General features: G+C 35.0%; 1 long non-coding RNA gene across 1 annotated transcript in view; it reads right to left on the minus strand.

The window, feature by feature from the left end:
* LOC150109258 (uncharacterized) overlaps positions 1-25090 on the minus strand; it is a 75160-nt gene extending 50070 nt beyond the window's left edge. The window contains exon 1 of the long non-coding RNA XR_016549640.1: positions 25055-25090. This is a non-coding gene — a long non-coding RNA (uncharacterized LOC150109258). The remainder of the gene's footprint in view (positions 1-25054) is intronic.
* Between the last annotated feature and the right edge of the window lie 949 nt (positions 25091-26039).

A 26039-nucleotide genomic window follows, 5' to 3' on the forward strand; every position in this document is an offset into this window, starting at 1 on the left:
TTCAGCGGAACGGCCTTACATACGCCTGCTGACAATGGCTTTATAAAAATACAGGTCAAACGCACTTGAAAGAGAAGCAGGGTTTGAACGTCCCTGGGAAAACTACATGCTGTTTCTTATAATGTATTGCCTTTGTACGACTCAGAAACACTGCAGCTCTCCCGGTACCGCACTCAAGGTTCATCTTCGAAGTATCACACTAATGTAAATGTGGTTCCATCTTCTGACGTCAACGCAAGCCTACATACAAACAATACTCGCAGTGTCCATCAACATCACGCGCCAAAAACATGCACTTATGATCACAATGATGTTTTGTATTTGCATCTCAGTCATTTAGCCATTCTTAAGAATTTGTAGGAGAAATGAAAATGATGTGAGAGAAATAGATGTAATAAAGAAATATAACCAGGATCATATAAAATAATAAATATAGGAATTTGCATTGAAATGCAAGGCACTCAGCGAATGTGATACGTAAATAGAAGTATATTACCATTAGACGGTGAGACAAAGAATTTTTTCTTGTTGGCTGAAGAAAAATCGAGTTCATTATGTATGTATGTGTGTGTGTGTGTGTGTGTGTGTGTGTGTGTGTGACTCGAAAATTTCTTAGATTAATTTTTATTTTTCTTTATTAAAATTTATGTCAACAAATCAAGTTTCTGTATGTATACAGTATATCATCATATTCTTATTGTTAAGGTAAGGTTAAGGACATTCAATTAACAATAAAAAAAGTCATGATATCATCAAATGCCATTCTTTAATTTTATACACTTCGTAGTCATCACGGTACAGTAATCCCTCGATTAATGCTCCCCCGATTAGTGCGTCATTTTTTTCCGATACCCAGATTCGATTAGTGCGCCTATATACATCTTAAAAATAAATGTTACAGATTTCAAAATTTTTCGATCTATACATTTTTATGGCTAACTATTTTAAAAAATCACTCACCAGAATGAATAATTTAGTTACCTATTTAAAACATTTTACAAAGTTATTTTTAATGACATACTACGTTACTTCAATGTACACTATGTATACTATGTTCCAAAATTTTACCGCCAAAATTATGTCGTCTGCTATGGTACGCCCACAGATTCGAGACCCTTCGACACTCCTGCGCATGTCACAAAAAGGAGAATCCATTCCGATAGGATAATCAAGCCGTCTTCTGGATGAGTTGTTTATTATTACACGTCGGAAAATTAACTTCTCTTTTATGAGCACTGTAGTTTTTAAAGTGGTAACTATTTTGCTTGTATAACAGTTGGGAAATTTTATCTATAAAGCACGTGATTTGGCGTGTTAGCGACGATTCGTACGTCCTTCATTTCTTTCTTTCTCCCCCTTCAATGATAACGTCCAAGAGTTAATTAAATCTCATTCTGAAGAATGGAATGATTCCGACCTGCTAAATTTAGATGCAGCGGGAAGATCCCAAAGATATAAAGAAGAAAATTTAACACTGATAGTCAGCCAAAAGAGATTTCACAGAAACAATTTGAAAATATTTTTCGTACAATTGAATTTTTAAGCAGCAATGCTTAGTGGCTGACCCTGATGAAGAGAAAAGCAGTAAAATTTGCAGAAGAGTAGAAGAGGCAATAGGGCCATACCGTCGGTTGTATGAAAAAATAAATAAAATGCACGCCAAACTACGTTAGCTCAATTCTTTGTTAAGAAGTAGAAAAATAAAATTTATATTGTGAATATGTTTTATTGTCTTTCAGCTTCATGGTTTTCCTTTAACTAGGCCTTGAGACATACTTTAATTCTTTTATAAAAAAATTAAGGTTTAAAAAAGAAATTTGAGGAACAAATTATACTTTTTCCCATAGGTTATTATATTCGATTAGTGCGTTTTCGATTAATGCGCCTGTTTTAAAGAACGCATTAGGCGCACTAATCGAGGGATTGCTGTAAATCGAAAAATGTGCGAAAATGAGAAAAAAAGTTACTATTTATATGAGAAATATTAAAAAATAAAATAGAGGAACATCAATGTCATTCTCCCATGCTACTATTTCAAAGAGTTTAAGGATATTTTTATTTTTATTATTATTATTCACATCATTTATACACAGTCAAAATAAGATATCATATAAATAAAACTTTGACTGGTGATACATAACAATTCAGATTCTACCCAAGAATCTAAGAATAGTCCGTCAGGTAGTGTCGTAAAATATGGATTGTTGCAAGTAATGCTGTTTTTTTTTTCGGTCATATAGGGTCACTTCATTGATGTTTAATTGCTGTAAATAGTTGGATAGCTTCTTTGAAGTTGCACCAAGTGCACCGATAACTATTGGGATGACTTCGGTGTGAGTAGAAGCAGTGCCGGCGGAAGCGGGCATGCGGGGTCCGCTACGAAGGGGCCGCCGCCGCCGGGGCACGGTTCATAAGTTCATTTTTAAGAAATACAATTTTTATCATAAAAACAAAAAATTCTTAGAATGCTCAATATTAAAATAAATAAGGCCGGATATACCGAATAAAAATTTTAAAAAATTGTATATTGCGCCTCTTTGATCAGCCAGCTGTTTATAATTTTGCAGCGAGAGTAGGCTAAATGCTTGCCTGCAGAATGTTGTGTCTACTGCAGTCTATCTAAAGTGAAACGGTGAACGGTTTTTATGCGCAGAAACGAATTTTCGTACAAAACATTTGTTGCTAGTTAACTAGTCATATGATACGCATCTCAGTAGGCTACTCACAGTAGTAGCGCAGTGCGGACTGTTATTTCGTCTCTGTGTCGTGTTCTGTAATAATTTCTTGTGGGTATAATATAGAAATGGACTCAAAAATTAAAAAAAAAATTATCCGGTGTACAAAATCGTAAGCGTCATGCTGCGAAAGAAGCAGATATTAAGAAACAAACTGGAGCTCTTATAAAAATGGAAAACGGGGAGCTCGTGCGAAGAACATGTCTCATTTATTCCGAAACTTTAAATTCTGTTTTTTTGCTTTTGTTGCAAACTTTTCGCACCTACTGAATCAAGTCTATAGTCTTGTAGAAGGTTATAACGACTGGAGAAATATAAATACAACTTTGCATAGATATGAGACTAGTTTAACTCACATGAAAAATTTCTTAAAATGAAGGAACTTGATAAAAAATTAAAAAACAAAACTACTATTGATTACCAGACTCAAAGCATGTATGAAATGGAAAAGAAACATTGGACGAGTGTTTTAGAACGCTTGATTGAAATTATAAAATTCCTTGGGGCCAAAATTTAGCTTTTCGCGGATCATCTGATAAATTATATGAAAGGAATAACGGCAATTTTTTAAAATTAGTCGAACTGTTTGCAAAGTTTGATCCCGTTATGGAAAATCATGTTGAAAGGGCCCTACAACGAAACAAGAGTATACTATTTGAGAAAAGACAGTCAAAATGAAATATTGGAAACTTTAAGTAAAGCAATCAGCGATACAATTTTATTATCAATTCTAAAATCTAAATATTATTCCATAATTTTAGACTGCACACCTGATGCAAGTAAAACAGAACAAATGACCATTATTATTTGCTCTGTTTCCTGTGACAATGTGGAATTGAGAACTTTTTTAGGTTTTGCAGATGTATCAGATTCCACAGGACGTGGTTTATGTGCAACAATAATAGAACAACTGGAAAAATGGAACATTCCCATTGAAGACATGCGAGGTCAAGGGTATGACAATGGGGTAAATATGAAAGGGAAAAAATATGGGCTCCAAAATTTGCTTTTGAACAAAAATCCTCGAACTTTTTACGTGCCATGTGCTGCTCATCTAAATTTAATCATTAACGATACAGCGAAAGTGAATGCAGATACAATTAGTTTCTTTGCAATTATCCAAGAAATATACAATTTCTTTTCATTCCCTTACAAACGTTGGACAGTCGATCCTTTTAAAGTTTGCAAAAAATTTAACATTGAAACAGCCATCAGAAACGCGATGGGAAAGTTAAATTAATGCAATCTGCCCTCTACGATTATCAGTTAGGGGAAATTTACGATGCATGTTTTGAAATTTTAAATAATGAAAATTTTAATAAAGAAACTCAGCAAGAAGCACAAATATTATGTGCTAAAATAAAGGATTATATTTGCATATATTTGCTCTCTTATAACTTAGCATGATTTATTTAACATAATAAACCTTGTGAGTAAAGTGCTTCAAGACAAAACTATGAACATTACACTTGCTTTAGAATCTATCAAAAACTTAAAAATATTCTTACAAGAGCATCGATCAGATACAAATTTTAAAGAAGTTCTAAAAACGGCAAAAAAACTGAGTGAAGAGGTGGATGGAGAACAAGAATTTAAAACTGAAAACGAAACTTAAAACTGACGACGAAAGAAGACACGACAATTTGACTACAAGCATCATCACGAAACGGCACAATCGCCAGAAGATAAATTTAGAGTGAATGTGTTTTATACACTTCCAGACGTTGCAATGTGTTCGTTAATAGAACGTTTTGAACAACTAAAAACAGATTATGATAATTTCAATTTCTTCTATAGATTACTACAAATTAATAACGAAAATTTACTAAAAAATTGTGACGATTTAGAGATTCTCTTGAAGGACGGCGACAATAAAGTTCTAAATGCAATAGAACTAAAGTGTGTCCCAAAATTCACGCAAGATTTAAATTTAGCGCCATTTGTGCGGTAAAGTGTTGCAAACGAGAAAAAAAAAGACAGCGTGATAGCTGACAGTTCAGGGTTATTAAAAATGGAGCGCTACACTAAAGAACAACGCACTTTCATTGTTGAGTAATATTTTAAAAATAATGAAGGTTTAGCAGCTACAGTTCGCAATTTTCGTACAAAATATGGTCGGAATAGTGATTTAACTTCATCAACTGTGAAAAGATTAATTAAAAAATTCAAGGAAACTGGATCAATTAGTGATCTTATACACTCTGCCCGTCCTTCAATAAGTCGTTCAACAGAAAACATCGAAGCAGTTCGTGAGAGAGTGTTGCTGAGATTCCAGGAACATCAATTCGGCACCGTGGTCTTGAATTAGGCATTTCGAGAAGCTCTCTACAGCGAATTCTCATTGACCTTTGTAAGCATAAAGATTTGCATCTTTATGCTTACAAAGTTCAATTGACTCAAGAACTGAAGCCAACTGACCACACACACACACAGTGAAGAGAGTTCGTTGAATGGATTATGGAACAACAACAAGTGGATGCTTATTTTTCGAACAAAATCATCTTCAGCGATGAGGCTCATTTTAATCTTGATGGCTTCGTTAATCGACAAAATTGTCGTATTTGGAGTTCAGAAAATCCACGAGTGATTGTTGAGAAACAAATGCATCCACAACGTGTCACTGTTTGGTGCGAAGTTTGGGCTGGAGGCATCATCGGTCCATTCTTCTTCGAAAATGCGGCTGGTAAGGCAATAACAGTTAATGGCGCTCGCTATCGCGACATGATAATCCAGTTTTTTTGTGCCTAAATTGCAAGATATGGATGTGGACGACATGTGGTTTCAACAAGACGGTGCCACATTCCATACAGCCCAAGAAACAATTCAATTACTGCATGAGTCATTTCCTGGTCGTGTAATTTCCCGTTTTGTTGATCAGAATTGGCCGCTCAGATCATGTGACTTAACGCCGTTGGACTTTTTTCTTTGGAGTTTTTTAAAGTCTAAGGTTTATGCCAACAAGCCCACGACCACCCACGCCTTGAAGGAGGAAATTGAGTGCTGTATCAACGAAATTCAGCCACATTTATGCAAAACGGTCATGGAAAATTTCGACAAAAGAGTGCAGCGTATGTGCCAGCAAAGCCGTGGAGGCCATTTACCCGATATGCTATTCCATGCATAACCCTATACTGTATGCTTTATGAATCAATAAGAAATTACAATTTTTAATTAAAAACCTGTGTTTTCTATCAAAATTACTTCTTGCATGAATTTTGGAACACCCTGTATATGATGAGTTATGTGCTTTCAAGGATATAATTTCGGAAGGAAAATATTCGATATTCTTCATTTTATTGTGTCCAATAATTTATCTTTCCTTAACTTTTCAATTGCTTTAAGAATACCATTAACCTTTCCTGTTGTGTAGCGAGCGGTGAATGTTCCTTTTCCAAGCTGAAATTGATTAAAACCTACTTAAGAACAAGTATGTCAAAAAAAAGGGTTGTTAGTTTGGCGTTAATAGCTATTGAAAATGATATATGTGCGGAATTAGACGTTAAGACCATTATTTCTAATTTTGTGAATATGAAATCAAAAATCCTAAAATTTTAATAAAGAAAATTTCAAGTATATATATGTAATTTAATTTATTTTCTGTTATTCTGTAAAGATGTTATTTTTTGAATACTTATATTAAATGTTCTAATTATTTCTGAATTATTTTCTTATTTTCTCATCTATCTTGAATTTCTTTTATTTTCTAAAAGATAGTTCCACTTATAAAAATTATTAACATTTTTTTACAAGTTACTAAGAATTTAGTAACGTGGAAAATGCAAGAATTTTTTAAACTTTAGTTCAAATAAATTTTAACTTTAATTATAATTCATTTTAATTTTGTTAGCGATTTGGATCGGTGAGAAGGCTATAATCCCTGTATCATTATATTCAACGATTAAAGTGAAGTGGCTTTATCAAAATTTGCTTTAACTTTTGAGAATTTAAGAAATTTCAAATAATATAAATTTTTATAATCGTAAAATAACCACACACGCTCGGATCGTTACAGGGGCACTTAGATAGAAATTGCATGCGGGCAACAAAGACCTTAGCGCCGGTTCTGAGTAGAAGGGTAACCACTTCTGACAAGATCAAGATCAAGATAAAATAAGGAATCGTGACGTGATTGGTTGTTGAGATGATGATGTCATTGTGTGTGTGTGTGACGTCATGAGTTTGGAATGTTAGGAATTTTTCTTGGGGACCATCTGTGTGTGTGACGTTTGTTTTGTTCACGTATGGAATTATGGGTGATGATTACAGATAAGTTTCGTGTCGTGATTGGTGGGACACTTTGAACGAGATCAAGATAAGATAAGGGATCGTGTTGTGAATGTTTGTTATTATCAGATGTAGATAAGTAACGTCATTTGTTAGTTGTAAATAAGTGACGTAATTTTTATTTGTAAATAAGTGACGTTATTGTTTTGAATGGAAAAGGAAGATATTAGGGGATAAGGATTCGTGTCGTGATTGGTGGGATACTATGAACAAAATAGGGGTATGGTGAATGGGGGAAGCAACGTCAGTGTCTTGGATGTGTATTGTTATGAGTTGTAGATAAGTAAATGTTTTGCGTATGGCATTATGGGTTATGGATAATGATAAGATAAATTTTGGAATGTTTCGAATTTCGTTTCCCCCACCCCCCTTCTGTCAGGGACATCACATGGTGTGTTGGGTTCGTGTAAGCGTTGTGGGTGATATTTAGAGATAAGAAATTGTGACGTTATGTGTTTAGAAATTTCTGGGGAACATATGTCTCTCTGTGATATCACATGGGGAAGGCTTGGTATGAGAATGTTAAGAACTCAGACCCAGGGAGTGTTGTCATTTGTAGTTGCCTTTGTCCTCATTTGTAGTTGCCTACAGTAGGATAAAGTTATATGAAGTCAAGGAACCTTTGCAAAGATGGCTTTTATACACAGATACCGATTCTGTCATTTTCAGTGAAAAACCTGGTGATCACTCACCGTCCACTGGGGAGCTAGGCAATGAACTCGACGGTGACTTTGTAGTTGAGTTTGTTACCACAGGCCTCAAATCTTATTCCTACAGAACGTGGGGAGTAAGATTGTGACCAAATGCAAAGGCATAACTTTAAATTCTCACGCTGCCACCGATATTAATCTGGAATCTATGATAGCAGCAGTAAGGGTTGAGCCACAAAACATCCAAATTCCTGTACCATTTTCTGTCCATAGAGACAAATGGAGCTGCCAAATCAAAACAACCTCCGTAACAAAAAGATTTGAATACACCTTTGCGAAGCGCATAGTGTCAACAGACACATGTACTTTTCCCCTATGGGTAATTTAAAGGATAATTCCTTACACACACACACACACATATCCCATAAGCAAAAGATGCCATCTATGCGACAGAAAACTAAACAACATTCTACCTGGTAGGTAAAAATCCATGATTGTTTCCCAACACGATAATTTGCAGTGTCGCCCTTCTCTTGTGCAGCTTCCACATCACTGTTATTGTTACTATTATTCCACAATAGCTTTTTTTTTCTTAGAATTTAAAAAGAAAAAAATTCGTCTTGGTATGATTAAATGGTGACTGTGATAAAAAAAAATCTTGATGGGGAGAATTTTTTGATATTAAAACAAGTATCTATCTGTTTTTACATGATCTCTGATTATATAAATAATCACAATCTAATTAAATTAAGGGGATATTAGATCCCACATTGTTTTAAAACCGAATAAGAAACTCAAAGATTGGAATCAGAGAGTTTCATGACGAATGTGGGATCTAATATCCCCTTAATTTAATTAATGTTTATATCGCCGAAATGAAGCCTGTTGGCTCTTTATATTTAAGTAATCACAATCTATTGTGTTATCATTTTCACTATGTTCATACATCTACTTACATGCATTATTTCCGGGGCTACATAATCAGGAAAAACAACATTCGTGTTGTCTCTCATAGAACATTGTAATCAACTAATCAAACCACCACCGGAACGAATCGTTTACTGTTACAATGAAAATCAGGATAAATTTAAAAAATTTACCAACATGGAATTCGTGAATGGTTTGAAGTTACCTGAATTTAATTCAAATGTGAGAAATTTACTCATAATCGATTATTTGGTTCACCAGGCTAAGGACAGCACGGAAATAGCTGATGTTTTCATAAAAGGTTCACATCACCGTAACCTCAGTGTCATTCTACTGACACAAAATTTATTCTGTAAAGGAATACATTTTCAGACAATTTCTCTCAATAGCCATTATGTTATTGCTTTTAAAAATCCCCGAGACTCTTTACAGTTTTCTCATTTAGCTTCCCACGTATTTCCAGGACAAACGAATAATAGTTCAGATTTATAAAGATGCAACACGGGAACCCCACTCATATTTCGTTTTAGACTTCGGACAGGAAACACCTGATATTTTACGCTTAAGGTCACGGATTTTGCCAGGAGAAGAACCCAATACAGTGTTTATCCCTGAATGGCTGATAGATTCAAACGCTATGAATATCTCACCAAGTACTTATCTCATTCCTCTCCCAAACAAGCAAATGATGCTTTAAAACACTGCACTTCCAGCCAAATCACCACACTCTGTGAAATCTGCAAAAATGTTTTATCTGGAAATATTTCACTTAAACATAACTAGAAGTCACGCCTACGAAGAAAAAAAAAATTATAAGATCACTAAGTAACAAATCGCTTCCCTTCATTACTAGACGAAAACTGGTTTTACAGCACGTGAGATCACTGTTCCCATTATTAGGCAGTATCATTGTTCCTTTATTGAGTTCACTTATTAGGAAATGAATCATATGTTTAAAACATTTACACTCCTCCGATCACCTGAGGAGTGTAAACTGTACACACTAGATGATGAAATGAGTGCCATTTTAAAAATAAGAAATGAACATGCAGATGAAGAAGTAAATGCATATTTAAATGTTCTGCAAAAGTATTTAGGTTTGAAAAACCAATGGTCTCACACAGAAGGAGAGCAACAGGAACATAGACTGTCACATCCAGAACGTACACTGAACAAACCGAATACCCAGAACCATTCCCGTCAATCATCAACATCAGCCAGTCCCAGTGAGGAAAATGCTTCCAGTCCACTCCCTGTCTGCAGGAGAGCTCGAAGAACCAATAGCAACTTCATCTTTTTATCTCCCTGAAAGCTGCGGGAATAAGAAACTGGTGTGAAAAAAATAGTAAGTGAAAAAAAAATGTAATTATTTTTTATTCTCAGTAAATGATCTGTAACAGATTAAGTTACTACAATATCATTTAACCACAAATCCTTAGAATAACATTCGCTAATAATATTTTGCATAGAAAGACCACGATATCTCAATATTAAAAAATATACACAATGCAAACCACATGCGACAGAATCATTAGCTTGTACAGGCACACTATTATAATGCCATATATTAGTGTTGATATTCAGAAAGTTAACAATATCGCTTTGTTAACTTCGCTCGGTGGACGACCGAAGTTATCGAAAAAAATCACCGTTTTTGTCTTTGATATAGATAGCTTGCCAATGTTGTTCTGCCACCCAAGTCGGATCTGTGTTCACAACGAACATCGACTGTCGTTGTCTGATCGGATGTTCTGGCAATTCATCACGAGCACAAACTCCTAAACCCACTTTTCTTGTGGTGGGTTCTAACTCTAGTATGCTTACCAATTGTTCAGTGTTCATAGTCCAGTAACACAGAACGATCCTTTGTTGCGGATAACGTACACTCAAATTCTGCATGAAGAACCAGTGTGATGTTTTCAGGAAGAGGTTGAACAAATTTAACTTCGAGTCGTACACTTTCTCTTCTTAACAGGCTGACATGGGGGGCAACTGCATTTTGATCTGGCGATAAGTCAAATCCATAGAGAACGTTTCCCTTTATGTATTCCTCATAAGAAATGTAATTACCACGGTCTCTGTTCCATTTGCCTAGTGATGTGAACAGAGACATGTGACATCTACTGTAATGCCTTTCTTTGAAGTTGGGAGTAAAAGCTCGCGAGTGATACTGAATACCGTCAGCTGTCACTACAAGAAAATTCAGATTGAAATGATAAAAATTAAATGGATTTCTGTTGAAAGTGCCATTAAATCCATCACTAGCAACCAATCCAATAATTAATCTAGATGGTATTTCATCTAGATACAGACTGTCTCGTGTGGCATCTGACATACCCTTGGGAATCGAAAAATAAGACACTTGCACTCGGTTGATGGGATATATCATGTTTGACTTGTCTAACACAGACAGGTGAGCCAGTTGAATCTTTGGGTTTATTTTGACTTTGCAGACAAAAGGTATAGCCTCTTCAATTGGCACTTTAGCCTTAGCATCAGCATTTGCAGGCAGTAAACAAAATTCGGGAGAACTGCGAACCATACGAATGTGTATTCGCCCAAGCATCTCGTTCACTTTTCAATTGGTTAATTCGAGCTTGTCGTCTATGCATCCCACATTCAGTTTTGGTAAACATATCACTAACATTAGCCACATCATCTTTAACAAATAGTTCATTTCTCAGTTGACTGTTAGAATGAAAAAAATTATTCACAGCACCAACTGAAGAATCTTCTATAGATTTACCATCACTGTCAGTGATGCGCACACGAACGCGTAGGTATGGTTTTCCCAAATCCAAGTATTCTTCAGATGTATCTGGTATGTAAAATTCCACAGGACCTCCACTGTCAGCACTGGATATTGGTTGGTAGGTGACATAAGAACTTCTTTCCACACACATGTTGACACGAAGGTGGGAAAAAAGATCTAACTCTGACATCATATCCTCAGTAAAAGATGTCATCTTGCTTGCGCTTTTTAGTATTCGTTTTTTTCTTCTTGCTTCCTTGACCTCTCGGAAGTAATGGGCTCTGAGCATTTTCAGCAATGGTTTTCCCAGCTTCTGATGCTCTGTTTATAAAGGCTCGACGTGCAGGTACCCCTTCCAATACATCTCCTATCATATGCTGACCGGCTTTTAAGGCTTGACGACCGACAAATTGATCTGCAGGTTTTAAAAGTGGACTTAGAAAGGAGAAGGCACTTCTGAAAATGCTACCTAATCCGTACCCACGCTGTATTGGGGGTCCCGTAAACATTTGAGTCCCACCTGCCTGCAGTGTGTAATATCTGAGATAATCAGTCATCTTTCACTTGTCGGAAGTGTAATTTAACTATTTTCTTACCACCACGAAAGTGGAACAACTCGCCGCTGTCAGAACGAATTTCAATGCTAATTGACTGAAATGTTTGTTTTCGTAACGGATAATAATCAGGGTGAGCAAAAACGAAGGAACACTTGGTGCTACACAGAACAACTCGTAACAATGGTGCACATGTATCACCAACTATCTGTTCTTGGATTAAATCAGAATAAACAAAATATGCGGCTACACCCCTCTTTATATCAACTGGATATTTCCCTGTTATTGTACCTTTCAGTTTAACACCAATCTGGTTAAAACCCAGTAGAAGCCCCAACCCTGGGGCCTCCTTGGGAAACAACAGGTTGTAATCTTTTCGGACTGTCAGAGAAATGGTGTTGTTTGGATTCTTTTTTGCAGTAATCACAGAACTCACATCAAACACTGCTTGAAGCAGTTCAGAGGGTGAATTGTAACTGCCATGGGGAATCTTGTACACTTTTGTAAAATCCTTCTTTTAGACTTTTCGAAAACTTTATTTCCTGTCATGTTGTTGTTGTCGATAGTGTTGACACCTCCTCCTCCTCCAACTGCACGTATCATATGAAACTCATCGTAACCAGAATCGATGTTATTAAATTCTCCCGGAAGATGAATTTCAGCAAGAGCAACTTCCCATTTACCTTTAAGTCTGATCTCATCTGGTAATTCCACTTGAAATTTCGTTTGCGTGTTAGTAGGAAACATTTTTTTTAATTTCGTTACTGAGAAGGGTTAGGTAAAACATCTTCGCTACGAATCCAAGAATTATACAATGAGGAATAACCGAGCCACTTAACAAAATACTGAAGCTTTCCTTTCTGTTTGCGTTGTTTAAGTACTTGTTCGATTAGATACACATCTTCCGGAAGTTCATTTGGTATATTAGCCTTTTGCAGTTGAGGTTCATAGAAAGTTCCCTCCACTATCTCTCCGTCCCGAACGGGAACTCTATATACTACAGGGTTTCTATTAATAACCTGAGCAATAGTGAACAATTCTAGTGTCCATTTACCCCAAAACCCTTTTCTAAATTTGTGGGTATCATCACTTAAAACCACACTATCACCTACTTGAAATTTTGGTTTGGTAGTCTCCTCTTGGGTTCCGTAGAAATATTTCCAAACACGATTCTCGTTGTGAAGGTTAACTTCCGAAGGAGCGGTGTGGTGTGAGGTTATAAGTATGTACAAGGGTCGGCAAAACATTCGTATAATTTTTACTTTTAGTATACGTCATCCATTTGTAGATCTTTGTTTTCAATGTTCTGATAAATCTTTCTGCAATGGGTGCTTTCATTTCGCTCCTGGTCGCGTAGAAATGAATATTATGGTTCTTAAACAATGCACCAACTTTCTGGTTGCAAAACTCTTTTCCTTGATCAGTATTTATGTAACATGGCACTTCTTCTTTAAAAATAGACTCAAAAGCATTAACAACATCGTCTGCTGATTTATTCTTCAGTGTTCGAACTCACTCAAATCGGGAAAAACAATCAATGCATATAAGGAGGAAACACCTCCCCCCCCCATTCTCTTTTGAATGGGATGACACATCAGCCAAATCACATTGAAAAGTGTGTAAAAGTGTCGGGACTTTGATTTGATTGCGTTTAAACTTTCTTCTAATGGGTTTGTCTCACATAAGTAGGCTGTGTTGCTAACCAACTTTTCACGGTTTCATGTGGCAAATTTGTATGTTTCTGTAACGCTTTGATACTTCCAAAACTAACTACTGTATTAGGATTATAGTAATCTGCTAACTTTTCCATTATTAACAATAAGTTTTTTTTTTTCTTTGCAGGTGAAAATCAAGAACCATCGCAAAAGTGGCAGATACTTGCTTTTATAGCGGTGATGCTAATATTAGTGTATGTAGAAATTGCCATACTCATCTGGGAAGCAGTATCAAAATCACCCAATCGTACATGTCTCATCAAAGAAATGTTACGAATTTGTTGTTTTAAGGATACTTGCGACATAAGACTGAATGATATAATCACGTAATCACAAGAAAGATATTTATTTAACCAAATATTTCGGTCTGGAAATAGCAGACCATCGTCGGCAGTATTCTAGCTTGTATATTTTTTTAAACTGTTCTTGTAATACCACCGACGATGGTCTGCTATTTCCAGACCGAAATATTTGGTTAAATAAATATCTTTCTTGTGATTACGTGATTATATCATTCAAAGAAATGTTACGACAAGATAAACACCACTTGCATTGGTGATATCTGTAAATTCCTATTTCTGCATATTACAATGTAAATAATATCTGTGAAATAAAATGTGTAAACTTAAATGAACAAACTGTTTCGTTGATGTGTTATGCATATTTAAGTAAGATCACTTTTGATATCACAGTAAATTCACACACAATTTATTTATTTATTTACTGACGTTTATGATCTTAAATTTACACAAATCAGAATATTAGGATGAATTACGAATAAAATACGAATTCGAATATGAATATAGAATAAAATATGGATCAGCTATGAAAAAACAAAAGTGTGTGTTTGAGTGACACCAGCATATAATTAAATTATTCAGAAAAGCCTAATCACTACCGCCACTAGACTCTACTACTGTGGGAATTCTTAGACTCTACTCTAAGAATTCCTGTAGTCTTTAACAGGAAAGAAATACCCCAATCTGTATTGGAAAATTAGTATAGCCATCTATAGACAACCAAAGACAAAACATAACGACAATGTCGGATGTGTGTCATCACCCTGGGAAAATTCCAAGATATCTTACCTCAAAAACATCGACAACAATTCCATAGGCAAACCAAAACACCATGTGATATCACAGAGAGACATATGTTCCCCAGAAATTTCCAAACACATAACGTCACGATTTCTTATCTCTAAATATCACCCACAATGCTAAGGAGAACCCAACACACCACGTGATATTCCTGACAGAAAGGGGGCCCCCAGCGAAATTCCAAACATTCCAAAATTTATCTTATCATTATCCATAACCCATAATGCCATACGCAAACCATTTACTTATCTATAACTCATAACAATACACATCCAAGACAGTGACGTTGCTTCCCCCATTCACCATACCTCTATTTTGTTCATAGTATCCCACCAATCACGACACGAATCCTTATCCCCTAATATCTTCCTTTTCCATTCAAAACAATAACGTCACTTATTTACAACTAACAAATGACGTCACTTATCTACATCTGATAATAACAAACATTCACGACACGATCCCTTATCTTATCTTGATCTCGTTCAAAGTGCCCCACCAATCACGACACGAATCTTATCTCTAATCATCGCCCATAATTCCATACGCGAAGAAAACGAACAACGTGACGTCACACACACACAGATGGTCCCCAGAAAATTTCCTAACATTCCAAACTCATGACGTCATCATCTCAACAACCAATCACGTCACGATTCCTTATCTTATCTTATCTTGATCTTGTCAGAAGTGGCTACCCTTCTACTGGTGTGTTTAAGCCACAGTCGGCCAGCTTCGATTGCCAGATCTGGATATTTAGTTATTTTGTCCAGTTCTTTGTTGCTAATGTTGTTATCACTGGGTACTGCGATATCGATAATCCAAACCTGTCGATGTTCGATAATTGTGATGTCAGGTCTATTGTGTTTCAAATGCCGATCAGTTTGTATTCGAAAGTCCAAGAGAATTTTTGCTGTTTCGTTTTCCAGTACAGTCTCTATTTTATGCTGTCACCAGTTATCAGAAGTTTGGAAAGCCATATTTTTTGCATACATGCCAACATGCCATACATTATTATTATTATTTTGTTGATGTTGCTAACAGATTTTTTTTTTCCTGACTCAGAATTCATCTGAAATGTCTAACAAATTTCATCAAAAAACAACAAAGAAAGAAAAGAAAAAATACTGTTTCTGTGCATGTCAGATGACTGACTGCTGCATTACAGTGATGTTCCAGGACTAAAGTGCTAGAGTGTCGTTATTGGCATACAGAGACCTCTCGTCATTCGAAGCTACACATAGTATGACATGCAAGTTTACCACAAAAATGGCCAATTTATTATTAAAGCACTGTAAGCCTCCAGACTAAATAACATCGAATTCACGAGGTTCCGAAAGCACTCCACCACAGATATGGTATCTCAGACAGACATGATGAATTCTTAAGGTTTCGTTAGATTAGTTTGTAGTGGGTCTCTTTCTAAAACATTTCATTCCACAGCATCCAAGATCTAATGGTTTGGGGGACTAATCAATTCAAGCACCCTGAATAACATGTGCCAGTAACCATGAATTTCATTAGATAAAATCTCAATGGTATCCTACCAGAAATATCCATCACTTTCAATGTTAATGATTCATATGACTGTGCATACTTAGTTCGCAACAGTACTCACACCGCATGATTTAGTTAGTCCTTGTTCTTCTTGCATCAAGGAGACCAAGAAAACCTGTTCAAGTATGCCCCAGACCATCACTCTAACGCCATCTTTTACATTAGTGTGATCAAGCATAATTAGTCCATATGTGCTGTTGTTACTATTATCCTTCGGCAACATGAAACCTCGATTTATCACTCCATGTTGCCTTTCTCTGGTGTCGAGTACCGATGTTTCTTTATTCCCATTGTCCTAACTGTTTTTGTTGGATAGACATGGTACCTTTCAGTGGCGTCGTGTGATCATTTTGGTTGGGTGTGCTGTCGTGCTTTCCAGGAGGGGGAATTCTTGGGAAAAAAAAGTATTCAGAATTAATAGTTTTTAGCACAATTTCATATATAAAAAATTGAACAGCATATTTTATTAAAAATCAACTAATTAATTAATCCCAAATTAAATTATTTCAGTTTAAAAGCAAAATATCATAAAACTAACAAGTAAAATAATATTAAATTAGATACACTTACCTTTTAAAAATGTTTTTTTTTTTTGTTGTTGTTGTTTAAATTTGTTTCACTATAAATTTACAATTCACACTTCACTCTGTAACTTACTAGAAAGAGGGCAAACTAATCACTGTTCACAAATCAGAAAAAGATGAATCAAAAACAGGAACACGTGTTTTATTACTGCAATAAAAATGTGTTCTATGGCTACCCCGCAACTCATAGGCCAACCCATAATAAACTTTTGAGACAGACAAAGCGTTCCCAGGGTCGAGGGTGTAAGATTACATATCTCAATCAATTTTACGATTATAATTTGTGGAATTTTTTAATCCCCCCACCCCACCTGCGGACGCCCATGACCGTGTGATTGCATTTTATCGATGTACGAAAGTTTTGAGAGGGCATAGCGCATCAACGCTCATCTTAATTGGTCCAATGCAATTGATTGCAGGATAACTTTGAATACTTCTGCGTAGAGTGTGGGAACAATTTTAGGATTGATTAGAAAACAACAATGAAGGAGAAGGCTATATTTGGTTGGTATATTTGAAATACTCAAAGATGAAAATATGTGAACCATCATTTATAAGACATGCGAGAATAGGAAAGAATAAGTGTGAGTAGAAACACTTTCATTAATGGTAAACGAATAATTAATAATTATCATTTGTGATATGTGTGTCCTATAAGTTGCTGGGTAGAGCGAATAGCACGATCCTATAAAGTCTAGACATGAATAAGTGAATTTTTGATGGCATAATTAAAAAATAAAAAAACTTATGAGTGAGAGTATTGCAGGAATAAATATGGTTCGATGGAGCATCAAATCATCTCGTAAAATTTGTTGTCCATCTTATGTGTATTTCTCTGGTTTGTGTATATTTCGCTCCGTTTTCCAAGAACTGTATATTGTTTACTGAGACGCAGTATACATAACATCCGTCATTATCGGAATCATCCACACTTTCTGGAATTCCTAAATTCATTAGTTTATTTATTTATTTATTTAGTATCAGCGGTTCTGCTGTCTTATCAATCTCACATATGCTGTATTTTGTTGTAGATCAACAACGTCTTATAATACACAGAATATTCATTTTTATTGAGGAATGGATATTTTTTACTCTCTGTTGTTTCCGAAGACTACAATAATTTTGTCTCTATACCGTTAAAAAAAACTTTGCAACCTCAACAGATGCTATACTGCACAAGCAAAAGAAAAAACAATTAGCATTTTTCTCCTAACATTCACTTTCAAATTTTCAATTCCAGAAAACATGTGTAACAGCTGTTTGTAATATAGCCATCGGATATAGTAATCTCTCAACTCATGACAACATTCAATTGGATTGGTTGAAATAATAACCAATCACAGCCGCTAGGTGCAGAGGGAGCTCAAAATTTAAACTCACCTAGTCACGCCTTCTCAGCGGTTTAAAGATAATACAACACTAAGAATTTGATATGCTGCGCCCTTTTTACATCTTTTCGAATGGCTCAAAGGTGTATGCATTTTGAAAGCACACTGGGGCTATTAACGCGAATGTGACGCAATGTTTACGCCGCGAAAAGCGCCTTCTTCATGAAGCACTAATACTTTATTAACCTCGTGAACAGGACAATGAAGCATTAGTAGAGTATAGTGTGTTCAATTTTAGGAATCGCGCGCGAAGTCTGCAAACAACTGGCTGAGTCTTTAACGGGAATAAATGCAAAAATATAATATCGGTGATACTGATATTTTGTGGATGAGCATCGCACACCTACCACACCCGGAATATTCGCCCCTGGTACTTTTAATACTGACTGCTGTTATACTTCTTACACCCTATTTGAAACAGTATTCGCGGTATACATAGTATGCTTAGATATAGTCTCTCGAGGGCACTATTGCATTGCCACACAATCATTTGTCCAACTTTAGCACGTTTAATGTGCTTTACGATTTGATTAATCTTTCATCTGCCGTTTTGCATCGATCAGATATTTTTGATCTTGTGTCTGACATTTCCTAAAACAGCTTTTCTTTCATGGTCAATAGCCTTTTACGGCCAAGTAACTTGGCGTCTTAGAAAACCTGCTAACTGCTTATGACAAGGCGATTAATCATATCTACACTGTATGCTATGTCTATAAATTGCATGCGTTCATTTGGCCGGTTTGCTGTTTACGGGATGAAAAACCCACGTTTCCGGGAAGGGAAACCTTGCTACTCGTATCTCCTTATGAGACCGGCTAAATCACTTTCAGTTGAAAAGTCTTATAAAAGTTCCTAGACGGGATTCGAACCTAGGTTTTTCAGACTGAAGAGCATCTTCAATACCAACTGAGCTACGGAGGATCTTTTTGCCTGATGCTGACGACGTTTCTACTTATCACATCATTCTGCACAGGAGATAAGCATATCGCCCTACTTTAATCCCATTATCACATCATCATGCTTCGACCTTTGCTTTTATCGCGCGCGCGCACACACGCACACACACACACACACGCACGCACGCACGCGCACACACAGTGTCTGCCACATATCGTTAGTCATATGCGACCAGTAAATTCCAATTAACGTAGGGATGATGCTGATATTCACCAGCATATCAGAATTCTCTCTATGCTATTAGTGTATAAAGCTTATTTCTATCTACAATTGCTATGGACAAAAAAAAAAAAAAAACTTTTGTGGAATAATAATCGGACTTCATATATTATATGAAGTCCGATTATTATATGAAGTCCGATTATTAATAATATATTATATTATTAAAGTCACAGTATATATGTATATGCAAACAAAAAATGTTAAATGCCAGAAAATAATAACATGTATTCCATCCTTTGGCGTAATAAATGCTTCTTTATGTTGTGAAAAACTATTTGCTAATTTTAAGTGGAACGTTCCCGATATACTCTACACCACTTCTCCTTTAAACAACAGTAAGTTCCATTAACGAAGACGTATCAATTTTGTTTCTTCTCGCAGATCCTGTATCGGATTTGAGTCGAAGCACCGTGCCAGCCATAACGTAACGAAGTGATTCTCTTTAAAACCACATGTTTACAATTATTGTTTTGTGACATGGAGCATTGTCGTGTTTAGATGTTAAAACTATTGATTTAAAACTCTCTATACAAATCTTGGTATTAAAAAAAAAAAATGAAATGAAAATCACTTTGAATGAAATTGTTTTCAGTTGATCAGGAAATAATATTTCACAATTAGCTGATTGCAAAGAAAAGGAAGGATCACCTACATATTTTTGTGATACGCCTGACTTCACAACAACTAGAGAGAGAGAGAGAGAGAGAGAGAGAGAGAGAGAGATTAAACAAACTTAGGAGAAAATTAGAACAGAGAAAAATAGATGGTTCTTGGAATTAAAATTCAGTATATATAAGACATTACTTGACACCCTATTGTAGAAACGTACTGAATCTTGCTAGGAAGCTATGTTTTAGTTTTGTGAGATGAAACACTAGTGTTTAAAAATTCAAAAATATTTCCAAAAAAAATAGACATATTGCGTATTTCTAAAAAAAATTCTAATATTTCTAAAAATGTCTATTTTTTTTAGAAATATTTCTAAAAAAATAGACATATGGCAACATATGTCTATTTTTTTAGAAATATAAAAATCATCTGAAAAGCTGTGAAAATATTTTTTCTTCTCATGTTCAGTATAGCATTACTAATCTGATATTTGAATAATGATTTTACTTATATCTCAGAAGATCAAATGAACATCACTCAGTTTAATTCATTTGAAAACTAGAAAATTAAATGCATGCATGCAAATAATTACACTATACTAAATATATTAATATTTACAGTAGCTTACTAAATACAGGTAGTTCTTGACTTCACGAGGTAATTCGTTCCTCGCTTGTAAAGCGAGAATTTATTTCCCATAGACGTAATGTTAAAAACAGGGGTCACGTTCTTAAAATGGAATTTGACAAAGTAACCGTAAATAAAGGTCAAGAAAACAATAGTTGAATAGTTTAAAGTATTAAACTATTGCTAACTGTTTAAATAAAGTAACATTTAAAGTATAGTTTGAATATGTACAATAGTACATACACACAAGTGAAGTGCTTCAATAATATCTCGTACAAAGAAAGATCTTTAGCAGTTAATTCCTACACATAATAGTACTAGTAAACTTTAACATTAATCAAACTACAATTTCAGTGGAAGATATTAAGCTCTAAATACCAAATCTATACAGTCTCGCATTAGATAACATTTATGATACAGGAAACATATTTACTTCAGCAACTATTTTCAGCAACTACTACCTTACGCAATGGGAAAAAAAAACAACTACACATACAGCAACAAAATATCATACCTCATATTGCCTAAAGTGATCAAAATTATGCCCTTTCCCAACAATGAACAAAATAACAGACTACAGAGGGTTTAGGCTTGCTAGTTGACTACAATACTGTATGTGATGCCACACTCGCGTTAATTGTACACAAAAAACTGTACACATTATTCTTTAAAAATCATCTACAAATCATACTCTGATATGGTATATATTACTATAGCTCTCCGCCACAACAGGCAGGTAGGATATACAACAAACGACTAAGCTAAATCATATGCTAAAACAAGTAGGTACTTCTATTACCCAGAACTATCGAACAAATTTCCATACGATATGAACCACTTGACCTCGTTTGAGAAGACACTAAAGCATGCCTTTTCATCCCTGCTAAGTAGCTGGTAATAATACTGGGTAGCTAGGTCGTCAATGAGGTTGTCCTTTGGTTGGAAAGACCATGGTTCGAAATCTCATCTGAGACACAAAGAATCTTTATATGAGCTTTAAACTAAAGTTGAGTTAGCTGGTCTAATAAGGAGATAGATGAAAATGTTATTCTTCCTAGAAATTTGTGTTTTGCTTTCATCCCAAAAAACAGACAAAACAGCCAGAGAATTCACGCAATTCTGATAAAATTACATTACAATTAATAGCAATATATTGGTTCAATAATATAGCGTCTCATCTATGCGTATAGGACTCAAGGCCGTGTATCATCAGTCACTGAAGAAATACTGAATACATAAATAATAGCTGATGATAATAATAATAATGTCCCATTTTATTAAATTAACCATATAATACAAAGACTGTTTTCATGTACATTAAGCGTCTTCATTGATTTTCAAAAAATAGTGTATCAAGAGGCAAAATCAAAAAATGAAACTTAATTAAAAAAAAAATATATATATATATATATATAATGTTGAAATACTGAATTGCGTATAACTTATTTGTAATTAAATGGGTATTGATTCTAAAAACATCCGCTGAAAATTGTACATAGCAACACCGCATTCGCCAAATGTGAAACCATCAATTATAAACTACTACTACTATTCAAATTTGTAACCATTATTAATGATAATTGCATTTCAACATTTATATTGAAATGCATGTTACCCTTATATAAACTAAACATACAGGCAAATGGGTCAGATAACACACAAAATTAACAGACAGAAATACTATTAGTGGATGAGAGACAGCGTCGTGTGCAATAAAACAGTGAATTCGAAAAATACATGCCGTATATAACTCATATTAACTACTTGGATTGTTAAATACAGCAACAGTAAACATAAATAAAATTAAATATATGTGTAAACATGAATGTATTTTTGTGTCTGAATTTTATCAACAAGGAATGATATTATTTAATTGTACACATGCAAATACCTTACATGGGAATAAATCATCGTCACTTATAGTTCCGTTTATTTTTTATGCGAATCCCACCCACAGGTTGGAAACCTATAGCACACTAGAATTAGTATTCCAAATGATATAACTCAGAGACCCTCAAAAGGTGTACCCCTAAGTTTTGGATGCTATGTTACTGTAGATAAAAGAAAATTTATATAATTTTTCAATATAAACTGTGTTTACCCAGCATGTATAATAGTCCCGAAAATATCGTCCTCTGTATATATTGTTTATTTTGCACTTTGTGCTCTCTCAAAAATGAATGGAGAAGTCCGGGCTACACTAATATTTTTGTCTTTCATTTATTTTTCTCTACTAATTATGCAGAGAGTTTTATGTAAAGACGTAATTGTTTGTTTCTTCTACCATGAAGGGGGGAAAAATAACGAGATTAATCATACGGTGGGGATAAATTTTTCACCCTTCCATATGATTAATCTCGATATCATGTTTGAAACGATGATGAAACAAACAAAAAAAAGCCAACGACGTATGATAACAAGAATAATGTCACTGAATTTAATATGAATGAAAATATGCTAAATATTACAGATCATCAAGCTAAGAATTTTAGTTACCAAAAAATCTTTAATGAGGAAGAATAAAATGTTTTTTTTTTATATATATAAGTTTTCTTAAATCGTGATAAAATGAATAATTAGAAGTATTTTGATAATAAATAAATATCAGAATTACTGAAAATAAGAGCCAACAGGCTTTAATTTTGAATAAATATCAGAATATATTTCATGTTGGAAGAATTAAAGTTTGTGCGATATGTCATATCTGTAGTGAGGATGAAATGTAAAGAATTGCATCTTTAAATTCTTCTCTCCCATTCCCGCAACACCACAGGTCCTCACGTACTGCAAAATCCTTTTTGAATGTTAACAATGGTATCAAATGTTAAATCGCAGCGTTCTGTTGCTCTTCTACAATAAAAGGCTTGTGCGCAATCTTCACACAAGTGCTGGCTTCCCTGGAATGTTTTCCTGCTGTCCTAGATATTAGTCAGCTGGTTTGAACACCGAACAACATTTCCGTATGACACCTGCAGACATCAGTGGATGTCACTGTTTTACTCGGCAATGAACAGAGCACAGTGCATTCCGGATACCAGCGCAAGCAGAGAGAGAGAGAGAGAGAGAGAATTTGTACATCATCTCAGTGTTGTTCACGAGACAGTGAACGTGATCGGCCTTATGGCCCTCCTGGAAATGTTCGGTGACATTTACAGAAGGAGTGGCTTATGACGTTTCTTGGACGTGAGCCGAAGTCCACTGCAATCTACAGCAGCTGGTGTTTTCCTACACGTGCGTAGTCTCAAGGACAGCCATGAACACTAAGATATGGATAAACAAGTCAAGGCCAATGATTGTTAGTTTCCAAGACCTAGTTAACGTCTCAGTCATATTCAATGAAAAAAAAAAAAAATTATCAGCGCATAAGGCGTAATCACCGCATAACACTCGGTTAAGCGTAAAAAACACTCAGTTACGAAATTTTATTAAAAAAATCTACACTCTCAAAGAGACTCAAAGAAGTTGCCCATCCTACTTACTGATCAAAAGTTTGGAGACTCTTCCCTATAGGGAGAGTGTTGCCCTACTTTTTTTTTTCAAACATTAGGGAAAGGAACACCAACTAAACCTTATCAAGGCTGTGCAAAAATTTCAGAACAGTTTTGGCAAAAGGTGGAGGGGAGCCGTACTTACACATTTCCCGAGGCGCTAGAGTGCTCAGGGCGTTGTTTGGGGTCCTTAAATTGGCCCTAAGTTTTCGGGGACCCCAAGCTAGAGCCTCGTGTGCCTGTGCCTAAGTACGGCCCTAAGGGAGAGAAAACACTCTTGGATTCATTATTTTTTTTATTGAAAGATGATCTACTATTTCTCAATTAAAGGTGATTATTATTGCTGATATCGGTCTCATATGAGTAAACTTTACTCGCAAATATGTGACAACAATGAGATAAGCATCAGTTAAATTAGAAGAAATCAATAACCAATGAGTTTTGTTTAACATTCGTTCGAGTGTTGAATCATCACACACTTTTCATAGCTACTACGTTTTTCATCTTTTTCACTTCATATAAATAGATATTTTAAACCGACTTCTCGGTATATTATCGAGCGTTACATAAAAATCGTTAGCGAGTTGTAGAATGACATCCCTCTTATCTTGATTCGCAAGACTAATCGCTGAAATCCCCAAAATTGTTCAGATTAAAGGAAATTTACTGAACTTATAAAAAAAAATCGCCATAAGGAACCATACTAGAAATTCTTTAGCAACTGTAGATTTATAGATTTTTCTTAATCATAAATAAACCTTTTAGAATTCTTCTACTACAATTGATAAACATGGATGGCATGAAAATTACAGAGAGAGAGAGAGGGGGGGGGGGACTAACTGTCCGCCGTTTAGCACACCGATCTATGATTAGTATAAAATAACGAAAAAATGGACGGTACTTACCAGAACATTGAAATTTTGGATAAATCGAGAAGTGGAATGTCCAATATGGGAGTAGCAAACATTTACAATGTGAACGAATCAACCTTTGAGTGCATACGGAAGAAGGAAAAAACAATTCTTGATACTTATGATACGTGATACGTGTTTCTTGATTCCTTATGATTCTTGATACGTGTTTCTGAGTTTCGGCTACCTTTTCCCTTTTCTAGGAATCAAAACATTTTTTCACATGTTCCAGGAATTCTTGGGACTATATAATTTCGCTAATGGAAATGATTTTTAATTATATTTGTTATTGGGCATTAGCGCGTGTGCCGTTATAGCAATATTTTCTTTAATTATTCCAAATTTCTGCATTTCTGAGTTCACATTATTTTGAACATCATTTGACCAAAATTTTCATGAGTATGCGAAGTAATCCTATTTTAGTTTATTTTATTCTATTCTATTTTTTTTCTTTTTTTTTTCTTTTTTTTTTTGCGTTATCTGAATGAACAATAATAATGAAATATCTTTTATTTCCAATATCCAAAAAGGACAGCAGCACTAGGGAAAAAAAAAAAAAAAAAAAAACGGCGATCCGATTCTATTGAATATTAGGGAATCTACAAAACCTCTACCACAATAAAAGCTGTTATAGAGAACACTCAAAAATGAACTGAAAAAGTTAAACACAGCTACTACCATCGATGATGTTAATGAAATCTTAACAAAACCTCTATTGAATTGTGCACTGAAATAGGAGGTATAAAAAGGCCAAAGAGAGGAAAAACTAAGACACGAAACCTTAGATCTGATGAAGAAAAGAAGAGATATGAAAAGAGATTTGAATGACACCAATAAAATAGAATATTCGGAAATTTGTAAAACTATACGCAAAAGGATGAAAAATGAAATTAGATCCTATAATACTAGGAAAATGAAAGAAACAATAGAAAACAATAGTAATATGATGGTCCTAAGACGAACATTATCGGTGGGAACA

The sequence above is a fragment of the Typopeltis vanoorti genome, chromosome 2 (genome assembly GCF_054136105.1).
Source record: "Typopeltis vanoorti isolate ZY-2024b chromosome 2, IOZ_Tvanoo_1.0, whole genome shotgun sequence".
Classification (NCBI taxonomy): domain Eukaryota; kingdom Metazoa; phylum Arthropoda; class Arachnida; order Uropygi; family Thelyphonidae; genus Typopeltis; species Typopeltis vanoorti.